General features: G+C 34.7%; 1 pseudogene; it reads left to right on the top strand.

The window, feature by feature from the left end:
• The first annotated feature begins 2,013 nt into the window (after positions 1–2,013).
• LOC100609020 (hepatocyte nuclear factor 4-gamma-like) lies at positions 2,014–18,620 on the top strand (annotated as a pseudogene).
• The last annotated feature ends 5,140 nt before the right edge of the window (positions 18,621–23,760 follow it).

The following is a 23,760-nucleotide window of genomic DNA, read 5'->3' as shown; positions in this document are numbered from 1 at the left end:
GCATCGGTGATTGCAGGTATCAGGCCAGTACCCATGACCTTAAGCTCCATACTAGATTCAGAGGCCAATGTTCTATGTTAGCCCCAGCACTGGGCTGGCCCCAGGCACCAGAGAGGTCCCCATGGCCCCAGGCTGCAGAGGACCCAGGTTACGACTTGCTCAAGTAGACCCAAGGTCTAGACCTTGGTACCAGGCCAGCCTCTGTGACCTGAGACTCCAAGACCACCATTGCAGACCTAGGCTCTAAGCTAGACTCTGCAAACTCAGGAGATATATACATATGCAGATTCAGGCTCCAGGCCTGCTCCAGTGTCAGGTCAGTGTCCATGGACTCAGGCTCCAGGCACATGCCAGTAGACCTACAAACCAGGCTCACTCCAATGCTTGGCCAGTCCCTACAGACTCATGTTCAAGAGCAGTCCCAGCACCACCTCAGCCCCTGTGACTGTAAACTTCGGGCTAACCTCATGGGCTGATATAGTTTGCATATGTGTCCCCACCCAAATTTCATGTTTAACTGTAATCCCTAATACTGGGATTACCCAGTAGGAGGTGATTGGATTATGAGGGTGGATTTCTCATGAATGGTTTAGCACCATCTCTGTGATGCTATTCTTGTGATAGTGAGTTCTCATGAGATCTGGCTATTTAAAAGTGTGTGATACCTCCCCACCCCCACTACTCTTGCTTCTGCTTTTGCTATGTGATGTCTCTGCCTCTCTTTGCCTTCTGCCAAGATTGTGAACTTCCTGAAACCTCCCGAGAACTCAAGCAGACATCAGCACAATGCTTCCTGTAAATCATGCAGAACCATGAGCCAGTGAAACCGCTTTTCATTATAAAATACCCAATCTCAGTTATTTCTTTATAGGAATCAAAGAATGGCCTAATACATGGACACAGGCTCCAGCTCCAACCTTGTGCACCCAGACTCAAGGGCCATGACTCAAGGGCCATCCTGTAGACCCAATCAACAGGTCTAAACCAGTGGACCAGGCTCCAGGCCCAATGCCATGGAATTAGCATCAGACCTACTGTTCTGCTGACTCAGGGACCAGGCCAACCTGCCCAAGGACCCCAGCAGCAAAACTGTCCTTGTACCACAACAAACAGCCTTCCCAGAATCTCTGGATCGTCTGACTGGTTAAGAGTTTTCCCAGAAAAAACTAGTTTACAAACATTTGAATAAGTCCTTTCTGCAAATATGCACACATCAAAATAAGGCAATAAGGAATACAAAAAGAAAAAAACTAATGAGACATAGTACCACCAAAAGAACACAATAATCTCCCATTAGCTAACACCAAATACACAGATATGTTAGAACTACCAAAGAATTTAAAATAATTTGTGTATGTAAGCTCAGCAAATGTGAAGAAAATACAGAGAAAAAATTCAATGTAATCAGACAAACAATAAATTATAAAAACTAGAAATTAAATAGAGATTGAAATTATATTTTAAGAAATCGAACAGAAATTCTGGAGCAAAAAATATAAAAATGAAATATAAAATGCAATAAAGAATATCAACAAAAATTGATTAAGCAAAAGAAAGACTAAATTAAGACAGATTATGAGAGGAGAAAAGAAAAAAGAATCAAAATGAATGAAGAGAATGTACTGGCTTGATGAAACGGCATCAAAACAAATGTTCCAGTTATAGAACTTCCTGAGGAAAAACAGAAAGATATAGGAGTAGAACACATTTAAAGAAATAATGGAAAACGTTCCAAATTTGGGGAAATAAATAAATATGAAGATACAGGAAGGTCAAAATTCTCCAATCAGAATCAATCCAAACAAGACTACACTAAGACATAATAGAATCAAACTGTCAAAAATCAAAGACAAAGAGAGGATCTTGAAAGCAGCAAGATACAAGAAACCAATAACATAAGAGAGTTCTCATATGGCTAGCAGTAGATTTCTCAGCAGAAATCTTACAGGGCAGAAGAAAGTGATATGATATATTTAAAGTAAACTTGTCCATCCTGTGGCCCTTAGACCGCCTATGGCCCGTGGCCCAGGTTGGTTTTGAATGCCGTGCAACACAAATTTGTAAACTTTCTTAAAACATTATGATTTTTTGGGGGGGGCAATTTTTTTTTTTTTTTTTTTTTTTTTTTTTTTTTTTTTTTTTAGCTCATCAGCTATTGTTAGTGTTTGTTAACGTATTTTATGTGTGGCCTAAGACAATTCTTCTTCTTCCAATGCGGCCCAGGGAAGCCAAAAATTGGACACCTCTGGTTTAAAGTGTTGAAGGAAAAACACCAGCAACAACTGCTGACCAAGTATACTGTCCTTGGTAACCTAGCAAAGCTGTCCTTCAGAAACAAAGGAGTGTTGAAGACTTTATCTGACAAACAAAGCTGAAGGAGTTCGTCACCATCATACCTCTCTAAAAAGAAATGGTAAAGAGAGTTCTTCAATCTCAAAGAAAAGAATGCTAATTAGTAACACAAAAACATATAAAAGTATAAAACACACTGGTAAAGGTAGTACACAGTCAAATCTTTCGTTTTTTTCCTTTTTGATATTTACAGTAGCTTGGCTGCAACCACGTTGTCTTTTATTAGGTGAATAAATAAACTGTGATACATACAGTAAATGGAATATTATTCAGCATTAAAAAGAAATGAGCTGCCAGTCTCTGAAAAGACATGGCAAAACCATAAATGCATATTACTAAGTAAAAGAAGCACATATAAAAAGACCACATTTTGTATGAACTAAACTATATGGCATTCTGCATAAATGCAAAACTAAAGGGACAATAAACAGATCAGTAGTTGCCAGGGTGAGGCTGAGAGAGGAGGAATAAATAGGCAGAGCACAGAGAATTTGTAGGGTAGTAAAAATACTTTATATAATACTATAAGGGTGAATACAGGTCAATGATGAATGTAGGTCTTGAATGTATATATTTATGTCTCAGCAAATTTGAAAAGTCTTCAGGCGTTACTTCTTCAAACATTTTCTTTGACACTTTCTGTCTTTCCCCTCCTTCAGTTTCTCTTGCAAATCTGCTATCAGACTTTTTGAAAGACATTTTCTCTTGATTTATTTTTATCCTTTGACTAGACCATATGTTCCTGTTTCTTTATATTTCTTGCTATTTTGTGGTTGTTGTTTTGCTGAAAACCAGCCAATGGAATCTAATAATGTGATAATTAGATTCTGAAAATTCAGTTCTCCTTCTTCCCCTGAGTTTTCTGGTTTTTATTATTGTTTCTGTTTTTAATTGTTTTAGGCTGTCTGTGTACAAAGGATCAGACTGAGATGTAAACTTATGGTTTTCTCCTATCTTTTCTGAGACATTGGGCATGAATGCTCACTTTCAATTTTCCAGTATATGTAATTGTTTTTGAACATTTTATTGCTTAATGTCTGGCACCCAAAAGGGAAAAAAAAATGAAATGGAAGAGGACATCTGGCATTTAAATCTCTTGGAAGTCACATTAGCCAGAGAGGAGGCTTGCAACAATGGGAGGAGGTGCATCAAAGGTTGCCTGATTTTGTGTCTGTGACTTTGTGATCAGAAGCAGCAATCAGCAATCAGACTACAGTTCTCAATATTTGAAGGACAGAGTTCTTTTTTGCCTACTCTGGCTCCCACAAGCTGTGTTCAAGCTGTTAGAGAAATAGGGGTATAGCTGTCTACCCTGTGGTTGAAGACTGGGGGATGGGTGGCTCTTAGCCACTGTGCTAACAGCTGAAACTGACTAAAAATAATGACAATTTATCATCTAAGTCTTCACCTGGAAGTTGCAAGCCTTCATTAGCCTCTAGAGTTCAAAATAGTTTCATCAGACAAATTATGCGGTGGAATTGTTGCCTATGTGAGAAACAAATTCCTGGTGCTTCTTATTCTTCGCATCTTCCCAGAAACCTCAGTGATTTACATATTTTGAAGCTACATCCTTTTCTAGATGTATGCTTTTATTTTTGTCATTTTAAATGGTGTTATGTTAAATTTTTATGTTTCAATTGTTTAGTGCCAATACATAGAAACATAATTGAAAAGGTCAAAATATATTGACCTTTTATCCTAAAACTTGTCAAAGTTATTCAGTTTGAGTAGCTTCTTTGCACATATCTTGAGATTCTTAAATGTATTTGAATATGTCAACTCTGAATAATGGGAGTTTCACATTTTTTGTTTCTAACATGACACATAAAGATTTTATTTTCTTGACTTAAGAGACTGACCATTCTTGCCTTACCCTCAATTTAGGGAGAGGAAATTAATACTTCAACCTACTGCTGGATGTTAACTATACATTTTTTGTGGCTGCTTCTTTTTCTTGCTCAAGTTTCCTTCTATTTCTAATTTAATGAGAATTTTTACCATGAATGGGGTTGATTATTTTTGCAATTGTTTTCATGTATTTTTGAGATAATCATATGTTTCTCTCCTTTATTCTGTTGTTAATTATATTGGATCATTTAAGTATGAATCTGCCTTTCATTCCCAGTATAATACTCCCTTGGTCATAGTGTGTTTTCATTTTTATATACTGAATTAGATTTGCTGATATTGTTAATGATTTCGTCTGTGTTCATGAGGGATGTTGATATATTGTATTTCTATTTGAAAGATCTTTGATCTTGGCATAAAATAATTTTGACCTTACAAATGTGTTGGAAAGTATGCCCTCTTACTCTCATTTTGTGCAGTATTGGTTGTATTTAATTATAAAGCATTTCATAAAATTCCCTGGTGAGGCCATCTTTAGCTGAAGGCTAGTATGACAGCCTGTTTGGGGAGTTATATGCACTTGTGGGTTCTGAGCTCTTGTCCGGTGTCCAGGAAAAATGAAGTGAATGAGGAGGATTTTATTGAACAATGAAAGTGGCTGTTAGCAGGAAGAAGAGCTAGAAAAGGGGATAGAACAGGCAGGTAATCTTCCCCTCCAGTCCAGCCATCTCTGGCCGGACTCTTCTCCGAAGTCAAGCCATTGATCTGTCCCTCTGAAGTCACATTGCTACTCTCTGATGTCCAGCTGCTTCTCCTCTTCTCTCCGACTGAGTCTGAGGTCTTCATAGGTACAGGAATAGGGGTGGGGTGGGCCATGGGTAGTTTAGAAAAAGGCAACATTCAAGAGTGAAAACAGGGATAGAGGTTGCCACATTGGTCCGCGGGTTTCAGGCTTTTTGGCTTGAAGGTGAGGTTTTGTCAGGGACCCACCCTTGTCTGCCTAGAATTTCTTTGCCTCCTGCCTCTAACATTGTATCAAAATAATCTGCTAGTTTTTTTTCTTTGTTGAAAATTTGATTAGTAGTATATAGTTATTTAAGTTTTTACGGGGAGCCTTTTTTAGATGCATCTAATTATGTGTTTTTTATGGGTTATATTTTATTTACTTTGATCAAGATGCATTGTACTTCAGTATCTGAGAATTCTTGTCTTTCATCAATACAGGGAATTCAAAAATAATTGTCATTTGCACATGGCCTCCTTCACCAATTCTTATTTTATGAAAATTGTACTAGCTGTGACTGTATATGTGTTTTTTCTCTCATTTATACTTTTTCTTTGTTAATGGTCCCTAGAAATTCCTTTATTTTATATCTGTGTCTTTAAATATGTGTTTATTGTATTTTAGTAGTTATTTGCTTTGGGAAAGTTTTTATGTCATCTAGACTGCCATTTGGGCAAGGATGCTATTCAAAATTTTATGTTCATGTATATTTTTGTTTGAAAAAATACAATATTTTCATAATAGACAAATGTTTGATTATATTCAAATATTTTTGTGTTCTTGATGTTTTCTTAAAAAAAGTAAATATAATCAAAACATTCTAGAGGTATAAAAAGTTTGAAAGTTTGAAAGTGAGCAATTGTTTCAATCAATCCATGTATGGAATCTTTAACCATATAGTTAAGAAATTAGAAGAAAATTAAAATTTATTAATCAGTTTCAATTACTCAGAAACACTTTTCCATCTACTATGTATAATACACTTTGGTTATTGATATAAATATTTCAAATGTTTTAACACTAAATCCTTGCCCTCTTTCTCAGTGAGATAATGATTAAAATGAATTAATAAAGTAAATACATACCTACTCCCCTCCCACACTTATGCACACAAACAGCAATCTGTGAATGGCAGTCACATAAAAAAAAACTGATCGTAAAATATATTCAGTAATAATTTATAAACATTTTCTTAATATTCTCTCTATATATTAATACACATTTAGGAAATTAAAGATTACTTGATTTGCATTTCTACAGTCATACTTCTTTATCACAAGAAAATAGTTTTTAGTTCACTTAGCAAATATGTAGGGAATGACATCTTTGCATGAATTTCTAATATAAGATTGTAATAGTAAGGAGAAAAACAACAAGCATAATAACTATATATTTTCTTTCTTTTTCCAAAACTAGTAAATTAGGCCAGATTTTACCAAAAGTAAAGAGACACAAATGATTTTATCATATGCAATTACATTATAGAAATTTAATATCATGCTACATAATTTTACTTTTAATTGTAGATGGCATAAACTTTTGCTAGATTTTAAACTAAATACAATATAAACCTTAATTCCGACAAAAGACCTTTATAAAAGGACAAAAAAATTTCTATATAGAGCTTTAGGCTTGTCAGGAAAAGATTTTAACATTGTAACAAATCAGATAACAGGTAGAGATTTATTGTCCCGGGGGACCTACAGCCTTTTTAGGTGACTTTTAAAGGTCTTTTTTGAGTGGAAGATGTAGAAGACTAAGAAATAAAGGAACAACTGACTGCTCATGATTCATAATAATAAAATAGTAGAGTTGGAATACATACACGCATTACAAATGCACAAAAAGCAGCTCAGCTAATTCCTCCAAGGTGAAATTTACACATTTCTTTGCTGCAGAAGTACAGCTAAGGGAGTGATAAATTGCCATGCTCCTGGAAATGAGAATAGAGTCCTGGTTCCACAGTCTACTGCCAGATCTTTTAAGATGTGTAGGGATTAGTGAAGGCCCCTGAGCGTTTTTCTGTGAGTGGATTTCCCCTTTATAATGATTAACTATAAATCTCAGAAACAGACAGTGCTGTAGTTGGATGTTCTGTATAGATCCCTAAAACTGACAACTAAAACCTAAGCAGAATCTTGCATTTTGGAGGATAGGTATGAAGGGATGTTCAATCCCCTCACCACATCGTCAGACCTCATGCACACATCCTAACTGACAAGAAGCAAATTGAGTAGCCCAAAGAAGAAATTACACAAATGTCATTAGGTCCCTAATTTTTAGGGTATTGGTTGAGGTATTGACTAATATGAGTTGATATTGTCAAATATGGGGCTAAAATAATTTTTATATAAGCATTTTCAGTTTAATAATCTAATGTTTAATAAATTTACCTGAGAACAACAAAAAATAGTGTACAGAAAATTATTGCTATAACTTTGCTTCAAATGATAATTAAGTGCAGGGAAATTAAATAGATCAGTAATTCTCAAAATTCTCAAAATTTTGAATGCAGGGATATTTAACTTCTTTTAATAGTTGGAAATGATAAATAGATGCTGTTTCTTTGGGTTTCAGTTCTTGAAAAGATGGTCAAAATTCCAGAAAAGTGCATTTAAGGAATTAATAATTTTAAGTCCTTAAAATATAATCTAGAGTTAAGTAAGTTCAGAAAAAGGACATTGCAGTTTTGCATTTATCTGTCAGTTTAGGTCAGTCAATGAAAAATGCATTCTCTTGTGTCTTTGTTACATGACGGTTGCAAAAAGGTCTTAGCTCTTTCCACTCATAAATTTTAGTTTTTGCCCATTATTTCTACAACTTTTTTTCTATACCAGTGTTTTTCTTCTTTCCTTGTGGTAATCAAATGACCAGACTAGTAGATCTTTTTGATATTTTTCCACTGTTTCCAACACTCTGTTTATTTTTTAAAATATTTTATTTTTTCTCTCTGTTTTTCAGGTAGGATAATTCCTACTGTCAAAGTTTAGTGACTAATTTCTCTGTCATCTTCATTATTCAATTGAGCCCACCCAGTGAATTTTTAAGTCAGACGTTACAGTTTTCAGTTTTGAAATTCATTTTTTTTTTAACAGCGGTTGGATTATCCTCTTCCCAGAGAGGATTTATTTACCTTCTCAAATCAAGGTTTGTTTATTTGTTTGCTTATTTTCCCTCTCCATCTCCCTGAAAGGGATGATGGACAGATGGGCAGCTGCCCTATGTAAACTCTGGGTCTGAATTTCAGTGTTCCTCCCTGTAATGCTAACTCTGCTGCACACACAGGCATGTCTGGCCTTTATTACATTGCCTCATGAGGAATCCGCATATGGGAAGCTGGCACTGCTAAGATGTTCCGTAAGAAAATACAAGTTCTGTTATCTTCTCTAGAGAGCTCCTGTTTCTTGTCCCAATAAATAAATACGGATGTAAAAACTTAGCAAGAGGTTCTAACCTATGAATCTAGGTTACTATTGTAGGAATTGCCAAATGTTAGCTTCAAAAACAATATTCTCTGCCAAAACTCTAAATTTGAAGTGAGAAGGGTGGATATTAGAGAATGCCTATGGAATTATTTTAAACCCAACCTGGTAGACATTAAAGTGCATTATTACTCTACCCAGCTTCTGGCATCTCCTTGAGCAAATTTTGTTTGTTTACTTGTTTTTTGTTGTTGTTACTGTTGTTTTTTAATCTGCCACGGTGTTTCCATAAAATTACTGGTAGTGTTCTTTTATCAGTAGCAGTGTAACTCATCTGTCTTATATCAGGACCATGTCAACACTCTGACTCTCTCCTCAGGTAGTTTGCAAAGATTTTCATAAATGGACTTCCTACGAGTCCCCTACATTGATGATATTTTGGTAAACCAGAGATGGAAATTTCTCTAAATCTTCACTTCTCAGAGTTTGGCCACTGACCAGCAGCCTCAGCCTCTCTTGAAAGCTTGTTAGAAATGCAGAATTTGAGGCCCCACCACAGAATTTCTGAATCAGAATCTGTATTTCAATAAAATCATCACATTACTAATATGCCTATAAGATTTGAAAAAGCATTGACTTAGATGACCCAAATGTCAGAGTGTAAAGATAATTTAAAGTTATAAATCATTATGTTTTAACAATAGGAATGCACAAATCAGATGTATGATTACCCTATCTATAGCCAAATGGCCAATTAAAGGAAAACAAAAAGTATATGGGTGATGGTTACACTAAAAGCCCAGACTTCACCACCACACACTGTGTCAATGTTACAAAACTTCACTTGTACCACCTAAATCTATAGAAATACAATAAAATAAAGATAAAACATGATTTACATATAGTTCTACTTGATATGTTTCTTTCACCTGGAAGCAGATGGGCATTGCATTACAGCCCAACTCAGGGTTAGCTCAGAAAGAAATTGAAATATTGGTAAAATTTCAAGAAGCACATTTGATTATCTTCCTTGTGTAAAGAAAAAAGTCACCTGAGATAAAGATCTACATTTCCTGGATTAGAGATTAGGAAAGAACAAGATTAAAATATCTGTCACATGGAGCTCTGGGGAACAGTTATGTGTATGGAACCGTAAGCGTAGGCACAGGATGTGAGGATATGTTTTTCATGTAACTTCTCATCTACTACCAAGGAGACTTTCAATAATCAAGTGGACAAAATGACACATCCTATGGATATTATTCCTCCTTTGTGCTCATCTTCCTCAATCCTTTGATCATTTGGCCCATGTACAAAATTACTCAGTGACAGGGTTTGAATGTTGAGTCCTTTAATGTCTTTAAAATAAGATTAATTTATTATTTAATTTTCTAGTTATTCTTAGGGTTGTTCTGCCATGCCATCCTACTCAGTAGCCAAAGTCTTACCCACCTCTACTATTTATTATATAAATATTAGAAGCGCATTTTCTTATCTGATGAAAAGTCTGATTACCATCTGGAGATCCTGAACTTTGAAATGGTTAATAATTGATTGAGAACGTGTGTCTTCTCTTTCTGAAGAAGATATGAATGTCTTTGTTTGTTGAATAGTTGTTTCATGTTAGATGGAGGGATGAAAGAATTTTATCTGCATATATAGGGAAATTATTATATCAATGATAAATAACAATATAGGTGGATTGACCTAGTAATGTCCCGGTATCTATTCCTTGCCTCCCTAAGGCACTGTACCAGAATATGCTAACAGTGCAAATTACATTTCCCAGGATTTCTTGTGAATATGCTTCCAGCTAGATTCAGTCACAAGGAAATCTTACCAGAAAATTAGAGTATATTAAAAGAAAAAGTATGGTATATTTCTTTGCTTATTCTGCTTTGGATGGTGTTTCTAAGCAAGGCTGTACTTCTTCCAAAGTATTGAATAATGATTTTCAAGGGCACTATCACTTTCACTTCTACTGTTTATTGCTAACTGAAGTCTTTCATTCATCACTTGTATTAATGAAGATCATAATTGCCAGGTTTTAAAACTTTTTCATCTGATAAAGGGATAACAATTTTTTCTTCATGTTTTTAGAGAGGAAACATTGGTTGTACTTTAACTTTAGTATATATTTTCAGTTTATTTTATTTTTTAATAAAAAGCTGAAATCAAAAACTTAGATTAACTTATTGATAATGTGTGCATTAGTTGTTGGCATTGTTGTTTGTTTCCTATAAATAGATAATAGATATCCTGATGAATTTTTAAAGTTTGTACTAAAATGTGGATTTCTATCTGGGGAATTTATATTGCCACCAGCCTCCACACAGTCTCCTTCTTTCTCTCTATCTTTAATTAATTCTTTCTCCCTATTTGCCTGTGTTCATCTTTCTTTTTATATATCTCAGTACTGGAACTTCTGCTCAAACTTGTCTGTCAGCTAAGAAATTTTCTTCTTTGTTATCTAGAATTATTATTATATATACTGTATCTTAATAGATTTATCCTGTCAAATATTCAAATTATTCTGTCTCTATGTATATAGAGTATGAAATGTCTATCATATTTTTCATATTTGGTGAACTAAAAAGAAAAATAAAATTATAAAATTGTTGAACATGTTCAAATTAGTTTCTTATTAAAAATGAACAACCAAAATATGAAAATTTGCTCATGAAAATAATAAGTAAAATTTTTCATTAGAATGAATAAGAAAAAATAAAATACATATTTAATACCAGTTAATTACCCCCAGCCAGCAAACCCGTCATAAAATTAATAGCACTGTGTTTGGGGCTTTTAGTTTTAGGTAATTCATGAGAGAAATTGCCATTTTATAGAATAATGTTTTATCTTCTATCAGATCTTTGTTCCTTAGAATAGCCCTTGTCCTTGAAATAAATGTTCTAAGACCCCCATTGGATGCATGAAACCACAGATGGTAATGAACCTGATTGCCATCAATCAGAACACTTTTCTGTTCATATCTTCCATTCCCAAATTTACTGCCTTTTCCTTCTTAACTAAGCACTTGTCACACATTGTGGCTGTAACTTTTGCAGTTTGAGGTGTGACAGCAAAACTAACATAATTTTTTCCTCCTTCTCAATTTTACAAATAGAATATTTATTTTTACCCTACATCTTAGCAAAAGGTACAACCTTTTTTCTTTTTTTATTAAGTTGAGAACTTTCACTTTCAACTTTATATACTTTAAGCACTTTTTGGCCTCTCTTTGGCATAGCCAAATTTCTGGCATCATTGTTCTTGCACTTTGGAGCTATTGTGAAGTAAAATAGGAACTACTTGAATGCAAGCACTGTGATACTGCCATAGTTGATCTGATAATCGAGATGGCTAAGTGACTCATGGGCAGGTAGCATATATACCATGGATGCATTGGACAAAGGAAGGATTCACATCCCAGGGTATGAGATTTCATCATGCTACTCAGAATGGTGCCCAATTTAAAACTTATACAGTTTACTTCTGGAATTTTCCATTTAATATTTTCACACCATATTTGACTGTGGGTGACTGAAACTGAGGAAAGCAAAAATGTGATGAAAGGGTCTTCTGTACTTACATTTCATAGCATTACACCAGTTAACTGGAGGAGGATATTTATGAAATAAGGAATCTTCTCCTTAAGTCTGAATGATTGAAGATGAAAAAATTTCATCTATTCTAGTGCCTTTTTTTAACATTTAATTATATCTGTAACGATAGAGACTTTTGGGCTTATATCATTTAGAGGCTTTTCATTTATTTGCAGATAGAATACTATAAACTTAAATAGGAGATGTGATTGCTGTAGTTTTAGTAAAGTACCTATGGTTTAGGTGATATCATTAGTAATGGCCTTTGCATGCATTTGTTCATTGCTTCATAAGATCAAAAATAGTGTGTCCATGATTATTTATCCTTTCTCCATAATATGGATTAAATAGATTAATGAGCGCTCCAGAAATACGTTTATTACAGAATTATTACAAAAATGACCAGGCATCACATTTTCAAATTCAATTGTTCTCCATTACTTGGAAATTAATTTACTTTCTATTTATAGTAAACACACACTTGCTTTTGCTTTTGCGTTTGATTGTATGTGTGTTTTAATCATTAGGAAGGGTACAGGGCTGAAAGCAATCATATTTGCTCTCAGTGGTTAATCAACCTCTGAAAATTTTTAAAGATTTGATGTTTTATTCTCCTCACTCATTACACATTTGATTATGTACATTTTCTTTGGCTTTCCATTCAGTCCAGGCTCATCTTGTATAAATCCTGCCCTGGGTCCAGAATCAGCAATTTTGCCAAGCAGCACTGGTTCCTTTTAATGAAAAATGGTAGTCAAAACCAAGAACTAAGAGCCACTTCTGCTGATTTCTTTTATTCATTCTCAGCTCTCAGAGCAACAAAATAGCTTATACACATCTGTGTATAAGCTAACACAAATATATACTCATGTCTATAAACATTTCTACATGTAGACATATGTATCTGTATTAACATAATTTTTTTATGTCTTCAACTTTAATTTATTGCCACATGGATCATTTTAAATTTCTTGTCATGCTAAGCTGTAAATTTCCACATCATTGGTAAGAAACAAGCTTCCCATCATATGTCACATCCATTTATTGTTTTCAATTCCATACATATTTTAAGTATTTCATACTGATATATATTATAGTATTTCATACTGATATATATAATATATATCAGAATTGTTTACCCACACTCCCATAGGAAACAATTTTATCAACTATAGTACAGTGTTTATGTGCAGTTCCTTTTGTATTTTGTCTTATAGGCCTCACTCATTTTCAAGTTACTTAGGTCAGCAGCTTTTTCTCCCACTCCATCACTAAGGTTTTTTCATACATTTGCAATACAGTTAGATTCTGTTGTTATAGTCTGCATTCCTTCTTGGGATCTGTGGGTCTCCTAAATGATTTTTTAAAATTTGCATACATTATTGTTTATTTTCTGTGATGTAAAGTTTTAGGGGTATTGTCAAATACACAGTGCCAGGTATCTACAATTATAGGACCATATACACTATTTTTACTGCCTTAAAAATCCTTATACATCTTAATCAATCCTACTGTCATCCTCATAATCCCTGATAACTACCAATCTTTTAACTGTATATAGATTTGCTTTTTCCACAATATCATGTAATTGAAATCAAAAAGTATGCAAGATTTTCAGACTAGATTCTGTCCCTTAGTGATATGGTTTGACTGTGTCTGCATCCAAATCTCATCTTGAACTGTAGCTTCCATAATTCCCACATGTTGTGGGAGAGACCCAGTGGGAGATAATTAAATCATGGGGACAGTTTCCCCCATACTTTTCTAGTGGTAGTAAATAAGTCTCATGAGATCTGACGTTTTTATAAGAGATTTCCCCTTTTGCTTGGCTCTCTCATTCTCTCTTGCCTGCTGCCAGGTAAGATGTGACTTTCACCTTCCACCATGATTGTGAGGCCTCCCCAGCCACATGGAACTGTGTGTCCATTAAACCTCTTTTATAAATTACCCAGTCTCAAGTATATTTTTATCATCAGTGTGAAAACAGACTAATACAGGAAATTGATATCAGGAGTGGGGTGCTACTGTAAAGATACCCAAAAATGTGAAAGTGACTTTGGAACTGGGTAACAGGCAGAGGTTGGAACAGTTTGGAGGGATCTGAAGAAAACAGGATAATGTGGAAAAGTTTGGAACTTCCTAGAGACTTGTAAAATTGCTTTGACCAAAATGCTGATAATGATATGGACAATGAAATCCAGGCTGAGGCGATTTCAGATGGAGATGAGGAACTTGTTGCAGATGAAGTAAAGTTGATTCTTGCTATGTTTTAGCAAAGAGAATGGCAGCATTTTGCCCCTGCCTTAGAGATTTGTGAAACTTTGAACTTGAAGGAGGTGATTTAGGGCATATGATGGAAGAAATTTCTAACCAGCAAAGCATTGAAGAGATGAGTTGGGTGTTGCTAAAAACATTCAGTTTTAAAAGGGAAATGGAGCATAAAAGTTTAGAAAATTTTCAGCCTGAGAATACAATAGGAAAGAAAAACCCATTTTCTAAGGGGAAATTCAAGCTGGCTGTAGAAATTTGCACAAGCAACAAGTAGCCAAATGTTAATCCCCAAAACAATGGGGAAAATGTCTGCAGGGTATGTCAGAGACTTTTCTGGCAGCTCCTCCCATGACAGGCCCAGAGGCCTAAGGAGAAAAAAATGGCTTCATGGGCAGGGCCCAGGGTCCCCCTGCTCTGTGCAGTGGCTGCTTAGTGCCCTGTATCTCAGCTGCTTCAGCCATGGCCAAAAGAGGGTAAGGTACGGCTTGGACCATGGCTTCAGAGGGTGCAATCCTCAAGCCTTAGCAGCTTCTACGTGGTGTTGAGCCTGTGGGTGCACAGCAGTCAAGAACTGAGTTCTGGGAACCTCCACCTAGATTTCAGAAGATGTATGGAAAAGCCTGGATGTCCAGGCAAAATTTTGCTGCAGGGGCAGGACCATCATGGAGAACCTCTGCTAGGGCAGTGCTGAAGGGAAATGTAAGGTTGAAGCCCCCACACAGAGTCCCCACTGGGGCACTGCCTAGTGGAGCTGTGAGAAAAGGGCCACCATCCTCCAGACCCCAGAATGGTAAATCCATCTATAACTTGCACTGTGTGCCTGGAAAAGCCACAGACAATGCAAGCCTGAAAGGAGCCAGGAGGGGAGCCTGCAAAGCTACAGAGGCACAGCTGCCCAAAACCATGGGAACCCACATCTTGCCTGGATGTGAGACATGGAGTCAAATCATTAACATTTTACTGCCCCATTGGATTTCAGACTTGCATGGGGCTTTTAGCCCCTTCGTTTTGGCCAATTTCTCCTATTTGGAATGGGTGTATTTATCCAACCAAAGCCTGTACCTCATTGTATCTTGGAAGTAACTAACTTGCTTTTGATTTTACAGGGTCATAGTTGGAAGGGAATTGCCTTATCTCAGATGAGACTTTGGATTGTGGACTTTTGAGTTTATGGTGAAATGAATTAAGACTTTGGGGGACTGTTAGGAAGGCATGATTGATTTCAAAATGTGAGGACATGAGATTTGGGAGGGGTCAGGGGCAGAATGATATGGTTTGGCTCTGTGCCTACCCAAATCTCATCTTGAATGGTAGCTCCCATAACTCCCACGTGTTGTGGGAGGGACTCAGTGGGAGATAACTGTATCATGGGGGTGGTTTCCTGCATACTGTTCTCATGGTAGTGATAAGTCTTATGAGATCTGATGTTTTCTAAGGGGTTTCCCCTTCTGCTTGGGTCTCTCCTTTTCTCTTATCTTGCTGCCACGTAAGATGTGCCTTTTGCCTTCTGCCACGATTATGTGCCTTCCTCAGCCACGCGGAACTGTGGAGTCCATTAAACCTTTTTTTCTTTATAAATTACCCAGTCTTGGATATGTCTTTATCAGCAGCGTGAAAACAGACTAATACACTTAGCAATGTACATTTTCATTTCCTTTATATTTATCAAGCCATAAAAAGTATAAAGGAAATGTAAATTACTTATTTTGATCACTGAATGATATTTCAGTGAATGGATATTCTGGAGTCTGACTATTTATTCACCTATTGTAGATTTTAATTACTTGCAGTTTTTTGGGATTATGAATAAAGCTTCTACAAGCATTTATGTGCAGGTTTTTGTTTAAACATAAGTTTTGAACTTAATTTGGCTAATATCTATGAGCACAATTACAGGATCTTATGGTAAGACTATATTTAGCTTTGTAAGAAACTGCCAAATTGTCTTCCAAGATGACTGTACCATTTGCATTCTTATTAGTAATGAAAGAGGTTTCCTATTGCTTTGATTTATTCCCAGAATTTGGTATTATCAAATTTTTGGGTTACAGCCATCATAATAGATATGTAGTGCTATCTTATTATTGGAGTTTTAATATGCAATTCCATCATGGCATGTGATGTGGAGTAGTTTCATATACCTGTTTGCTATCTGTATATATTAATTTCTGAAGTGTCTGATTAGATGTTTTGTCTATTTCTCAATTGGATTATTTATTTTTATTATTGAGTTATAAAAGTATTTTGTATATTTTTATACAAATCCTTTATATGTGTTTGCAATTTTTTTTCTACCAGGGTGTGACTAGCCTCTTAATTGTCATTACAGTGTCTATCACAGAGCAGAATATTTCAACTTCAACAACTCTTCACATCATCTCTTTTTCTTTCATAGACTGTGGCTTCAGTTTTGTATTTAACATCACATTAGCTAAACAAAAATCATATGTTTTTGCCTAGGTTTTCTTCTGGGAGTTTTATAGTGTTGTGTTTTACAATTAGTTCTATGATGTCCTTTGGACTATTGTTTCTGAAAGGTATGAGATCTTTCATCTATCCCTAGGTTTACTTTTTGGCAGGTGATGTCTAATTTTTCCTGACCACTTGGTAAAATGACATTCATTTCTCCACTGGATTGCCCTTGCTTCTTTGCCAATGACCAGTTCACTACGTTTGTGTGATTCTAGTAAAGGGCTCGCTTCCATTAATCTATGTGTCTATTCCTTGCATCAAAACCATAGTATCTCGATTACAATAGATTTACAGTAATTCTAGAAATCAGGTAGTGTCAGTTCTACAGCTTTGCTTTTTTTTTTATTTTTTATTTTTTGGTTTGTTGTGGATTATTCTGGGGCTCCTGTCTTTTCATGTAAACATTTGAACAAGTTTGTCAATATGCACAGGATAACTCACTTGGATTTCTACTGGAATTATATTAAATCTGTAAATCAATTGAAAAGTAATTGTCAAAAGTGTGGCGCCAGATACCGCGGTTGAGGTGGATGGAAGGGACCTGCTGCAGGGAGATGAGGAGGCTGCAGGGCAGTGACTGCAGCTCCAGAGCTCCCGAAGTGGCTCTGCGCAGGTACTTCTGCCCCAGAGAGGACAAATATGAATACCCAGACAACAGTCTCATCTGTCTTTGTGCTATATGTGAGTCAAGGCAACAGGAAAACACTGTGGGGCATCGAGCTGTGGTGGGTGCAAGGGCTTCTTCAGATGCAGCATATGCAAGAGTAACGTTTATTCTTGCAGGTTCCGTCGGCAATGTTTTGTTGACAAGGCCAAAAGAAATCAATGTAGATACTGTCAATTAAGAAAGTGTTTTAGAGCAGGAATGGAAAAAGAAGTTGTGCATAATGAATGCAATAGAACAAGCACCAGAAGAAGCACATGTGATGGCAGCAATATCCCCTCCATTAACACACTGGCACAAGCTGAAGTTCTGTCTTGCCAGATCTCAGTCTCAAGCCTTGGGGCAAGTACTGATATACATGTTAAAAAAATAAAAAATAAAGGTGTTGGTGATGTCTGTGAATTTCTGAAACAGCAGCTCTTAGTCTTGGTGGAATGGGCTAAATATATTCCTGCCTTCTGTCAGTTACCATTGGATGGTAAGGTGGCACTGTTGAGATCTCATGCAGGAGGACACTTAACTGCCTGGAGCTATAAAGAGATCCATGATGTATAAAGATATTTTGCTTTTGGGAAACAACTATATTATTCACTGCAACAGCTGTGAATTTGAGATTAGCAGTGTAATCAGTCGGGTTCTAGATGAGCTGGTTCAACCATTTCAAGAAATCCAAAAGGCAATTGTATTTTTTGTCCCAGATGTGAAAGGGCTACACTTAAATGGGCTACATAGATCCAATAAACATTAAGAACATGCAATTCCAAGGGCGGATGGGTTTGGAGAACTCCGTCAATGATCCGCACGCAGTATGGCTCCCTGGGGGAGGTTTGGAGAGTTGCTTCTGCTGCTGCCCACACTGCTGCACATCATTTGGCAAATGATTGAGCAAATATAGTTTGTTTAAAAAACTTTTGCGGTTGACTTAAATTGGCCACCTACTTCAGGAAATGTTAAATGGGGCTTCCAATGATAGTAGTCATCTCCATCATCCAATACATCCACATTTATCTCAAGATCCATTAACTGGACAAACTGTACTTTTAGGTCCCATGTACACACTGGTTCTTATGAAGACCACATCTGAACTCCTGAAACCCCACTCCCTTCCCCACCACAAGGCTTTGCACAAGAAGATTACAGAACAGCTACAAATCAAGCTTCAGTCATTTCACCAGCCTCTCTTCAAACAAAAACAATTGTGAAAATGTGTTTATTTCTGAACAGCACTGCATAAATGTGAAAAGCTGTTTGTCTTGAAACATCTCAAGATAGTACTTTTGGCAAACTCTGATCCAAGGCTTCTTCATGGAACTGTTATAAGACAGTATCCTATGTTCATTCTGTTTGTTGTTGCTACTGTGTGAAACTTTCACGTGAAACCAATGTATATTTGAGTTTGAAGATGTTTATATAGTGTATTTGTTCCATCTTCCCTTGCATTCTGCCTGCATCTGTTAAGCCTAATAACACCTTTGATTTGTTTCCTTAATATTGATTGAAATGCATAAGTAATTGCTTTATTGTGATGTGATGCAGAACAAAATGTACTTTTTAAAATTAGAACTGTGGATCAGAAATCTCAGTTTAATATAAACTGAAGGTTTTTTTTCAATAAATTACGAACTTGTTGATTAGAAAAATAAAGCAATTGCTGTAGAATAAGGTATATCTTTTTGAAGAATCTCCTATGGGAGTTCTGTGGCAAAGAAGCATCTCTTTTGTCTACAGTTAAATATGCCTATCCTAAGTTTAGGAAATTATAAAAAGCCATTCCAAGAAAGCATGGATATTTTTTTAAATGTGACTGTCTTTGAAGATTTATGTTAAGCTAAGACATGTTAGTTAAGATACAGGCTAACCAGTAACAAAGAAACTCCTAAAAGATTGACTCCAATTAGACAGACATTTATTTCTTTCTCCTGAAACAATCTAGAAATAATTCTCCATTGACTAGAAATCAGCACATGCCTGCAGCTGGGTCCCAGGGCGGCCAGGAGAATCATCTATAGGTGCAATTTCTGTGTCAGCCAAAGCCATGACACTCCAAGAAAGCTGATCCTGGGGACAAATTAGCTGTCTACCACCAATGTGCCTTATTTAGTCCTTACAACAACACTTTAGGAGAGAGAGTATTATCTGTCTTTTATAAATAAAATAAACGTAAATTGAGGGTTTAAGAACATAACCGAAGTTCATAAATGTAAATCTAAGTCCGGTTGACTTTAATGATTGTGAATTTTTTTTGTGGAATAAAAAATGCAAACTTCTTATTCACAGTGTGTTTTTTAAATATATGCAATTGAGTGGTTATTGGATATTATCTATCATGTTGCCTATAATATATTTACATGTAAGCAATGAGTGTAAATTGTTGCAGTTTTAATAAGAAACAACTTTTGTAGTTTTAACAAGACTTTCTTCTAAAAAAAAATTAAAAAAATAAAATATTCACCAAGTAGATTTGATGAAAACAAAAACAGATTCAAATAATTGACTTAGAAGACTTTTTGAAATCCAGCAGCTGAGGGATGTACCAATTGTCTAATTCCAGACAGAGGAATATTCTTCACTGAAGCCTTAAACTACTTGATATCATCTCCAAGCTAGAGCTTACTTTAAAACAAATTAATCATGGGCTACCTCATGAGTCAGTGGTTCCTCTCTGGTTGATAAGAGGGAAAACTGGCTGTGTAATTATTAATATCAATGATGTATTTTAGAAAAACTATTTCAAGATGTAAAAGATTGAATTAAATTATCTTTCTCAAGGTCTTTAAGCAGTACTAAGATTATGATGTCATAAATCCCACTTACACTACAAGTAAAAAGATTATATTAATGTTAACTTATTGGCTGCTGAGGTAAAATTAAACTCAATGTAGAAAAATGGTTACTTAAAAGCTATAATTGGTTTAATGAAACCAGTAAAATTTCTTCAAGACCTGCTACCCTTGTGAAACCATAAAAAATATCATTGTTTGATGGGGGTTAACTCTTATTTTTTGAAAACTTACTGTAGTGTCTGCTTCATGAATAATTTTTTTTTAATTTTTATACATACAAATATCCTTTTGCAGGTTTTTGTTGAGTTTGCTGGGCTTTCTCTTAGAAGATATAAAAAATGCCATCTTGTTCCATGCAGACTGCTATAACAAAATACCATAACTTGGGAAGCTTATAAACAACCAAAATTTATTTCTTATTGTTGTCAAAGCTGGGAAGTCCAAGATCAAGGAATCAGAGGAATTGGCAAATTTGATCTCCGACTCATACCTGCCGTTTTCTAGCTTTGCCCTGATACATGCAAGAAACAAGGCAGCTTTGCTGGGGTGTCTATTATGAAGACACTAATCCTCATGACTTAATCACTTCCCAAAGGCCCCTAATCACCTTCCAAAGACCTCCTAATAGCATCACCCCAAGGAATAGATTTCAACATATGAAATTTAAAAAACACAAACATTCAGAACATAGCAAATAACTTTAAAATACAAAACATAAAGTTCATTTTTAATGAAACCTCTAATTTATCCATATATGTTAGGCAAACAGCTATGTTTTAGAAATTATTAGTAATGATTTGGCTTCAATAACTATAATTAGGAAATTTGTAATATAATATTTTGTATAATGAACTGTCAAAAATGCTGGACAAAAAGGAACTAATTTTTTGACATATTTTCAAAATATTGATAAGGAAATTTATTCCTTTTATGTAGCATACAACTGTTTTCAGGTAATATGAATGACTAATGTGTTGTGAAATAATGATTCATTTTATAAATGTAAAATTATTTTTATAATTTTGTTGTTGAATATCAAAAATTAGATTTTTAAATGTTAAATTATAGTGAGATTAAAGTATTTCTAAATTGTGATGCCATATTGCTTCACTGAACTTTGTAAATAAAAACAGAAAAAAATTAAAAATAATAATTTTCTTCTTATAGTTAATATTTTTATCTATAAACATAGAATTAATGTCTATTTAGATGCTCTTTGGTTTATTTTATGGTTCTAAAATATTCTACGTATATATTCTTTACCTATTTCATTAAAGACATACCTACATTTTTTTGTGCTGTTGTATTGCTATACCATGATACACCACGGTAATGATAATACAAGTCTAAAATTGCTATATTAATTTCAGATAGAGTAAACCTCAGAACCAAAAAAAATTATGAGGAATGCAGAGGGGAATTACTAAATGATAAAGGAGTCAAGTCGAAGATTTGCAGTGTGGCATAATATTTTAAGGACGTAATATTTTAACCTATATTTTCTTGGAGGCTACCTTTTCCAGTTTAAACTATTACAGATTGTATTCTGGAACACTAACATGGTATATGAAGATTACCAAAGGATGAGTATATTGATAATCTAATTTATTATCTATATCATATTATTAATCAAATAATTAACATATAGTCTTAAATAATAGTGTGGGGAGCTAAGCTTACTGAACATAATTTTAGTGTAATATTAATAAATAGGAGACATTAGATAGAATCCTTGAAACTTATTAAATTGCCCCTTGAATAAGTAAAAAATTCAGAAAATCACTTCATTTTAAATGTTATAGATAGAGCCACAAATTTAGTAATTTTGAAAATGTGTGTTGTATTCTACCTAATTCAATTGTAGTTAAAAATGTGTCAAGATATATCTATATTCATATGAAAATTATTTTTGTGAAAATTTGGTGGGATAATAATAAAAATTACTTAGCAGAGTGCCTGATGCTACAGAAGCAAAAAAAAATTAAAAAAAATAAATGATGTGATTTTTTTTCTTAAGATGCCAGTTGATGTACAGTTACAACTGTAACTGTATTCACAGTATTATTTATCAGTATTAAGTTTATTTGGACCACTCTGAATTATGCATGGGTACAACCAGGCTCATTGAGAAACACTCTTAGTTGTTTCTACACTTCCCTTTCTCTGGTTCTAGATGTTTTTTCAGATTGTTGATTAAATAAAAAATAAGTGGAAAACTAAAATAATAGTGACAGGAGTTATTAGTACAGGTTGCCTTCAAACCAGGAAAGGTATATAAAGCTTAATATTCAAGTTGAAAATCACAGTACAAATCCAGTTATATCATAAGAGTAAAGAACACATTTTACTTAAAAAATATTGGAACACAACATAGTTATGTAAATAGAGTAGCTGTTGTGCCCAAAGTTACCTCCTACAATTGCAATTAAATTGAGCTGTAGTGACATTTGTGATCCCAAATGAACATATAAACATTTTACAATTTCCTACTATGTCTGCTGATATTTCACAATGTACATTTTAGAAATGTCAGGGAAACCTTCTAAGTTTGAAAACTAGGAAGTACACATTGACCAGCTCCATCTAAAAGTAAGCAAACATATTGTCAAATTGAGTTACTATCTTGTATGTAACGTTTCCACGGAGTGAGTCTTTGATGAAAGGCTTGAATTTTTTCCTGCATACCTACTACAGAATAATGCATTAAAATCACAAAAGGATGCACACAACGAAGGCTCCATTGCCCTACACACAGCAGGTACAGACAGTCCTGTGTGAGAGATTCAGATTATAATGAGATAATGAAAAACGCTATAAAATGTAGCTCTAATAGTACTCTTTACTTTTGTATAAATGAATTTGGAAAACTTCCCAGACTATTATTGCTTTTATAAGGCAACTTCTGTTTGAAGGGAGTGGCTGAATAAAATAGCTTAGTCTTGTCATCAACACAAAGGCTGAGGACAATGATTTTTTTCTAGGGTTGCCGAAGTATTTTCAAATTTTTTGCACATTTTGTTAGTCCACCTGAAAAACTCTTTGCCTGATATCTTACTCAAAATGGACACCTAAAGGATTCATGATTTCAAAATAGTTTATTAAAAAAGTAATCTGTCATTCAAATCTAAAAATAATGAAATAAATGTTGTGACACAGAGTTAAATAATTCTTCAAAACTTTTTAATTACGTAAATTAAAGGGAACACTATCACTAGTCTTTGACCCTAAATTAGACTTCATTTTTTTTTGCCTTGATTCTCGAACATTAGCAAGAAAATGATCAAATCATCTGATAATGTGTTTTTGTAGTTTGTATCATCCACATAAAATTTAATTTATACATAAAAATAAGCATAAAAGTTTAGGAACAAATGCATTTGTTTGGCATATTTAAATTTAGCCTAAGTGTTATAAAACAAAACCTTAAGACCATGATAATACTTTCTGGTCAGTTTTGCATTTTTGGCTAGGTTACATTACAAATATTGGATGATCCTCGTTGTAAATATTGGTGAGTAGTTTTTTTTAAATTATCAAATTTAGCCCCATATAATTCCTA

This window comes from Pan troglodytes, chromosome 14, assembly GCF_028858775.2.
Source record: "Pan troglodytes isolate AG18354 chromosome 14, NHGRI_mPanTro3-v2.0_pri, whole genome shotgun sequence".
Taxonomy (NCBI): Eukaryota; Metazoa; Chordata; class Mammalia; order Primates; family Hominidae; genus Pan; species Pan troglodytes.
This window is presented reverse-complemented; position numbering and strand designations above follow the sequence as displayed.